Genomic DNA, 8,252 nt, shown 5'->3' with positions numbered 1-8,252 from the left:
GAGAGAGAGAGAGAGAGAGAGAGAGAGAGAGAGAGAGGGGAGGGAGGGAGAGAGAGAGAGAGAGAGCTGGAGCCTAGACGCATCAGCCTCTGCCCCCTCTCACTGGCCCCAGCTTCTGCTGTGGAGGTGAGGCAGAGCTCCTTCCCAGCCAGGTTTGAGACTTCTGTGTCTAAACAGACTCCCTGTGGGCTAAACAGTTAAATAGTGCAGGTTAGCAGGCCTGTGAGGACCCACACTATGGGAGAGGCTTGGGAGTGAGGGACCATTGGGATCTAATGGTCAGATTCTGACTGGCTGCCGGATGTTCTACCTGGGGGCCCAGTGGACAGCAGTTTTGCCAAAAATGATGGAAGTCTGAAAGCACCAGGCTCAGTTTGAGACTCTAGGGGTGTCCAGTCCCTCGCAGCCCCATCTTTAGGTCCACAGATCCTAAGGCCACTCCTGCCCTAGAACAAGAGTTATCTAAGACTAATTCAGAGCAGGGGGAGGGGTCATCTCCTTCCTTTGTCTTCCCTGCTGTTCCCCCAACACTGCTACACTCAAGGTCTGATAGAGGGATGGGGAGCCATTTTCTAACTGGGGTAACCCTGCCTCTCCCTCAGGCTAGAAGTAAGGCAGGCCCAAGGGGGCCCTCACTTGGCTCATGAAGGGAACACAGAGGAATGGCTTTCTGAGGGCACAACTGTGACCAAGGGACATTGAGACACTTGCCTCAGAGTTACTAGACTCACCAGTGTGGCAGCAGAGAAGGGCTGGCTGGAATGATGTGTGGGCCTTGTGGGGGCAGGGGCCAGCAGATGAGGAGTAATTCACTCCCCAGGGCTCCCCGCAGAGTGGGGGAGGGAGGGTGTGGCTGCAGCTCCCTCCCCTCCACCCAAGGCCTGAACTGCTCTAGACTCCTGTTCTCTTGCTTATATTGATAATGACAGCAACTACTGCTGTTTACAGACAGCTGCTATGCTGCTCGCCTCCTGCTCAGCTCTTCCAGAACATTCTTTCATCAAATCCCACTTAGGTGATTGGTCTACCATCTCTCGTAGGTGACTGCCAGGTGAGGTGACGGAAATGTGCAGGTTTCCGCTGCTTGCTCCAGGTCACAGTAATGAGTCAAAGTCCTGTACTCACTCCAGAAGGCAAGAGCTGTCCTCTGGGACCCCCAAAACACTGGTTGTTCTGTACCCAATATCGGGCATCTTGGTGTGCACGAAGGTGCCACTGATTGGAAGAGATCTAGGAAGATGAGAGAAGAGGCCTTGGGAGTCTGGCTATCTGGACCGCCATCGACACTCATAAAAAACCATTGCAAGGAGCTGGAGAGATGGCTCAGTGGGTTAAGAGCACTGACTTCCAGAGGACCTGAGTTCAATTCCCAGCAACCACATGGTGGCTCACAACCATCAGTAATGGGATCTGATGCCCTCTTCTGGAGTGTCTGAAGACAGCTACAGTGAACTCATATACATAAAATAAATAAATCTTTTAAAAAATATTAAAAAAAAACATTGCAAGCTTCCTTCAGAGACCCGGGATACCTGGTATCCATGAGCCATAATAAAGATGAAGAATGTCTGAGGGTTTGGGGCGCCTTTGCTCACCCCTCAAGTCATGGTCTTCCCAAGGCTGCACAGACCTGCAAGTTTTTTTAACTTATGGACTTCATGATATCTTAGTTATGGTTTCTATTGCTGTGATAAACACCATGACCAAAAGCAATTTGGGGAGAAAAGTGTTTAGTTCCGTTTATAGCTTGTAATCCGTTATCCAGGAACGCAGGGGCAGGAACTCAAGGCAGGAACCGAAACAGAAGAGTGGCACTTAGTGGCTTGCTCCATGTAGCTTGCTTAGTCTGCTTTCTTTCACACCCCAGGACTGTCTGTCCAGAGATGGCACCTGCCACAGTGAGCTTGGCCTTCTCACACTGATCCCCGATCAGGAAAACCTCCCACAGACTTGCCTACAGACCCGTAGGCGTGTTCTGAATGAAGACTCCTTCCCAGAAGACCTCAGCTTATGTCAACTTGACATAAAAAGAAGCCAGCACACACATGGCGGGAAAGAATGAAGCCGACGGGTGCGTGGTGGGGATTGAGGAGGGGAGCCCCACAAAATAGCTGGGGCAGGGTCAGCACGAGATGGGCAGGGGCCCTCTGGGGGTTCTTTAAGCCTATGAGGAAAGACTGGCATGTATGTTCACAGAGTGGGATTGGTCGCCAGCAGCTGGCCTGTAGGGTGGAGGGGAAGGTTGAGTGCCTCACCCCTATCTAGCTCCAGAAGGTAGTGGGTAGAGGGTGTGGCTTTCAGAATCTTATCAATTCTAAAGGAATGTGTGGGGTTACAGCAAACCCCAGCTGCAGGCAGAGGAGTGGGGTACAGGCTGGGACCTGTCCTGACTACGGGTGGGGAGCCTGGAAGGGCCCTCATCAGGCAGGCTTGGGCCAAGGCCAGCTTTGAGGTGGAATTGGCAGAGAGCCCTAGGCATTCCTGCCCTTTGCATGAGCTGGCCTTTCCTCCCTGCTGCCAGGGTCCATCCCGGCTTCCTCCACCCTGTTGGCTCTTGCAGATCAACTCATTGGATTGGTTCTGGCTCTGTCATGTCTCCCTTTATCAAAACACAGCATCAGGGTATTTATTGGTTGAAGTGATGTATGTGTGTGTGTGCTTGCATGTTTTAGACAGGGTTGCATATTCAGACCTGTTTGGCCTGGAACTCACTCTGTAGACCAGACTAGCCTTGAACCCCCTTGACCCTGCTTCCCTCCCGAGTACTGTGGTAAAGGCATGTGTCGCTATGCCTGGCCTAAGATAAGTTTTAATTGTCGAAATCCACCCAGTGTATATATTTAACCCCTGGTTTACAGTGAGGCTCAGAGAGGATAAAGAACACACCTACATCAGGTGTCTGGCAAACCTCAGAGTCCCAGATCAGATCCACAAACTCACCATGCAGCTCCAAGGCTGACCCACATTCTGCTTCTCCACACTGGGGGTTCAGCGAGACTGATGTCTGAAGCTTATGGTGTGTCCAGTATGTTCCTGGAGCCATAAGTTAATATCTCACGGTCTCAGCTTATCTTGCCCTTGGTTGGGGTACAAGTCACCTTTCTTGCCCCTGTAACACAATGTCTGACAAAGCAACACAAGAAAAGGGGCGTTACTCTGGCTCGATGTTTGAGGGTTCAGTTCATCATGGCAGGGAAAATCAAGCCGCAGGTTTATGAGGTAAGTGGTGTGGTGGTTTGAATAGGTAAGGCCCCCATAGACCCCTGTGTTTGAGTGCTTGGCCCGTAGGGAGTGGCACTATTAGGAGGTGTGGCCTTGTTGGAGGAAGTGTGTCACTATGGGAGATGGGCTTTGAGGTCTCAAGCTACACCCAATGTGGCTCACAGTCTCCTTCTGCTGCCTGTGGATCAAGATGTAGAACTCTCAGCTCCTCCAGCACCATGTCTGCCTGCACGCTGCCATGCTTCCTGGCCTGATGATAATGGACTAAACCTCTGAAACTATAATCCAGTCTCAATGAAATGTTTTTCTTTATAAGAGCTGCCATGGTCATGGTGTCTCTTCACAGCAATAAAACTCAAACTAAGACAGATGGTCACACTGTGTGCACAGTAAGGAAGAGTGGTGGCGCACACCTTTGATCCTCACTCAGGAGGCAGAGGCAGGCAGATCTCTGAGTTCAAGGCCAGCCAGGTCTATAGGGAGAAACTCTGCCTCAAAAAACCATGATGGTGATGATGGTGATGGTGGTGGTGGTGATGATGATGATAATAACAACAACAGTAAGTTGCCTTGGTAACTGTGTTTGACTACAGCAATAGGAAAATCACTAATATCCTTGGTGACAAGAGCCCTGAGTCTATGTGTCTACCACAGTTACAGCCCCTGCTTCAACTTACTCATGAGCTTCTAATTCTCAACAGTGTCAGCCAATAAGCTCTCATTTTTGCTTAGGTCAAAATGACCTAAGCAAGTTTGCTACTTGCAACCAAAGGACACAATTAATGCCACCTGTGTAAAAGGTAAATGGCTTTTCCATGGAATTCTTGGCTTCTATTCCTTGAACCTATGCCTTTCCCATGCCCCATCTTGGCAGTGGCTCTACCATCACTCAATTGATTAAGCACTTCTTTTTTTTCTTTTTTCGAGACAGGGTTTCTCTGTGTAGCTCTGGCTGTCCTGGAACTCACTCTGTAGACCAGGCTGGCCTCGAACTCAGAAATCTGCCTGCCTCTGCCTCCCGAGTGCTGGGATCAAAGGCGTGCGCCACCACCACCCGGCTCGCATAAGCACTTCTTTTTCTTCCTCACCAACCCCAAATCTAATCACCAGACATGGTGTCTCTGTTTTGGGCCTGTGTTAAAACACAAACCCTTCTACCATCTTCCACAGTACAGCCCAGATTCTATTTTTCTTCATTTGCCTGGTCTCCTAGTCCAGGTCAGTCCTCTCTCACCAGGAGGATTCCAGGCAGCCTTTCTGGTCTTTCTGCCAGAGTGATCTTTCAAACACACCAATCACATTACATCACTCCCTTGGACAGGGTTCTTTAATAATTTCCCACTGCATTTGAAATGAGATCGACACTCGTTGCCAAGGCTTTAATGGCCAGCCTTGCTCTCTACCTCACACCATCCTGCCTTCTTTATATTCCACAGAGATAACAAACCCATTTCTGCCGCAGGCCACTTGCATCGCTAGCTCGCTGTCTGGAATGATCTGTATCTTCAAATGGTTGCTGTTGTCGGAGGGAGCCTCCACTCGGGTGTCGCGCTGAAAGAGATCTTCTTCCTGCAGTGTCCTGGCTCAGACAGAACCTGCTCCCAGGCCCATCCCACAGCCCTCGCTCTGACAGCACCATGTTGACCTCCATTGTGGCACTAGTCACGGTGGATGATCGTGAGTGACTCAGACGGACTAGTCATTGAGCCATAGACTGAAAGGCAGCTCTGGATCTGTGTGGGTTCACTGAGGTGAGCTGGCCGCCTCCACGGCCCACGTGAAGCAAACGCATATCCTCCCCTGAGAAGAAGCAGGTGAGGTGGAACATCAAAGTATTGTTACATTTTTTTCACACATGATGACCAGTTTTAATGAACTAAAAAACCCCACTAAACACCTTGTAATGGTTGTGTGCAAGTATGTGAAACACACACACACACATACACACACACACACACACACACACGGGAGAGAGAGAGAGAGAGAGAGAGAGATTGTGCATGTTTGTGTCCATGTGTATATGGAAGCCAGAAGTAGATATCAGATGTCTTCCTCATTTGCACTCCACCTTATTTTTTATTTTTTTGAGATGAGATCTTTTTCTCAGCCAGGCTACTAGTCGGCAAGCTTCAGAGGTCTTGCTCTCTCTGTCTCCTCACTGATGAGATTATAGGCATGTGACAGGGCCCCTGACTTTTGAAATGGTGTTGGGAACTCAAACCCAGGTCCTTACAATGTACGGCAGAGCAGTTTACTGATGGAGCCCTCTCTCCAGCTTGGTGGTGTTTCATCTTGATCTGTGTTGCCTGACTGTGTTGAGGAAGTGCCTGGCAGATCAGTGACGCACACTTCCGGGTGCGTCTAGTAGGGCTTTTAGTGAGAAGAGCGACCAAGGAGGGAAGGCCTATCCTAAACTGGGCAACACCATGCATGAAAGTCAGTAGATCAAAAGATAAAGAAAAAAGAATTCTGTCTGAGCAGAAAGGCTTCCTGGCTACAAGGTGAGCGACCTTGCTCTTATCGCCTCTTGTCACCTCTTGCTGCTGCGTCAGTGACGCTGTGTCATACCTCACTGCCGGCCATCAGCAATGGTGGAAACAGCCGTGGGCTGAAACTCTGAAACCCTGAGATTTATTCTATCTTTTCTTCTTTCAAGTTGCTCTCTCAGGGGCTGTTACTGTGATGAGACGTGTGACTCACACACATGCAAAGACACACACACTGACTAAAACCCCAGGAGAGGAAAAAAAATCTCCACAGGAAATTGTGACCATGATTAGGCATTTATTATTTATTTCTTAATTTAAAATTATTGTGTGGTGGGGATTTGTGGTGGTGGTGGGTGAGTGGGTGTGTACTACACAGCAAGTGTGTGGAGGTCAGTAGACAATATTTAAAATTTTAAAATTTTTGGATATTGAGTGTTTCGCCTGCATGCGTGTCTGAATATCACTTACATGCCTGGTATCCTTGGAGACCAGAAGAGGGTATCAGATGCCCTGGAAGTAGAATTACAGATTGTTGTGAGCGGCCCATGTGAAAGCTAGGCACAGAACCTGATCCTCTGGAAGAGCAGCCAGTGCTCTTGACCACTGAGCCATCTCTCCAGCCCCCCCTTCTCCTCCCACCTTTGTATGGCTTTCAGGGATTGAACTCAGGTTTCAAGGTTTGTTCGACCAGTGTGTCTGCCCACTGGGCCATCCCATCGGCCCTATCATCAGACTTTAAAAATAATAGCGATTAAGCCAGGCATAGTGGCACACGCCTTTAATCCCAGCACTCAGGAGTCAGAGGCAGACGGATTTCTGAGTTCGAGGCCAACCTGGTCTACAAAGTGAGTTCCAGGACAGCCAGCCAGCCTACAGAGAAACCCTGTCTCGAAAAACCAATAATAATAATAATAATAATAGCGATTAATGGGATTGATGACTTAACAAAAAGATGGGTGTCTCAGAAGAAAAACATAAATGATGAAGATTGTAAAAATGAATTCTAGAACTAGCAAGTATGGCAGTTGAAACTCAGTAAGTGGATCAGACGGCAGATTGGACGCAGGTAGAGAAAGAATTAGCAGACTCGACATAGGCCAAAAGAAATGCTCAGACTGAAGCCGGGAGACACTGAAACGTAGAAAACAGAGTACTTAGGAGAAGCCTGAAGGAGAGGTGAGGAGCAGCCAGAGGACAGAAGACATCAAATCTCACAGTGTCTCTGATGGAACCAGAGGCCGAATGCCCCACAGAAACCATGGCGGAGGAAGACGATGGAACCAGTGTGACTTTCAGACTCCTACAAGGAAACACTGTCTCGAACCCTGTCTCAATCCCTGCTGTATTCTCTTCCTCTCCCCCCTTCTTTTCCTCCTCTTTCTGTTGAGACTGGATCTCACTATGGAGCCCTGGCTGGCCTGGAACTCTCTATGTGGCCCATGCTGGTCTGAAAACTCACCGAGATCCCCTTGCCCGCCCCTCCCCCAGTCCCAACAAAACACTCCTGGCTAACAATCTTCTACAATAAAGCTCTAAAACCATAGCCTCTGGTATACTATATCTTCATATATTTATATTTTTGTCTCCTTTGACTTAGATGTAAACTGACCACTGTAACATGTGTGCATGCATACCCCTTCACATGCACACGCACATACACACACACACATGCACACACACATACACAGACACATACACGCACACACACACACACACACACACACACACACACACACATTTCCATCTATGTTATTTGGAGTCTGTAACATGCCATGTCAGCAGAAACAGAAATTGTACTTACTGCCTACTTTCCTGTGTTTTGAGTTTTCCTTTTCCCCCTTAGGATTAAAAGTTTCTGGACATAGATCAGCTGTGTGGATGAACGAAGGGATCAGCTATGCAGGAGGCTGAGGTAGATTAATCCCAAATTCAAGGCCTGCCTGGGCTATGGAGGGAGTCCAAAGTCAACCTGGGCACCTTAGTGAAACCTTGTCCCCAAACCTTAGATAGATAGATAGATAGATAGATAGATAGATAGATAGATAGATAGATCGATAGATAAATAGATAAATAAATAGATAAAAGAAAGTAAGGCAGGCTGGGCACGTGGCTCACTGGCAGAGCATTTGCTAGGGTGTGTAAGGCCCTGTCTGAAATCCCCAGTGCTACTAAACAGACAGACAGACAGACAAACTCTCAAATAAAACTGTTTTATATTGGAGGCTGTGGCTTGGGCATAGGCTGTGAAGGGGTTGCTTTCTGACTTCCCGCTCAGCTTCTCAGATCTAACTCCGTTCTGTCTGACCCTTCCTCAGGTGTCTCCAGAGTCGCTCATTCAGGAACCCTGGAGACGCAGATGGTGACCAGCCTGGGCAGGGCAGGCAGGGTCTGCCTTTTCCAGTTCTTCTCTGATGTGTTTTCTCCACAGTATGTAAGGAGCCGCCTTCACATTCGCCATTACAAGATGGCGCTGATAGCACTGACACCCGTGTTCTAAGTAGTAAACAAGCAAGCTGCGCATGTGCCGGGGTAGCTTTCCAC

This window comes from Mus caroli, chromosome 4 (assembly GCF_900094665.2).
Source record: "Mus caroli chromosome 4, CAROLI_EIJ_v1.1, whole genome shotgun sequence".
Taxonomy (NCBI): Eukaryota; Metazoa; Chordata; class Mammalia; order Rodentia; family Muridae; genus Mus; species Mus caroli.
Note: the sequence above shows the minus strand (reverse complement) of the source record.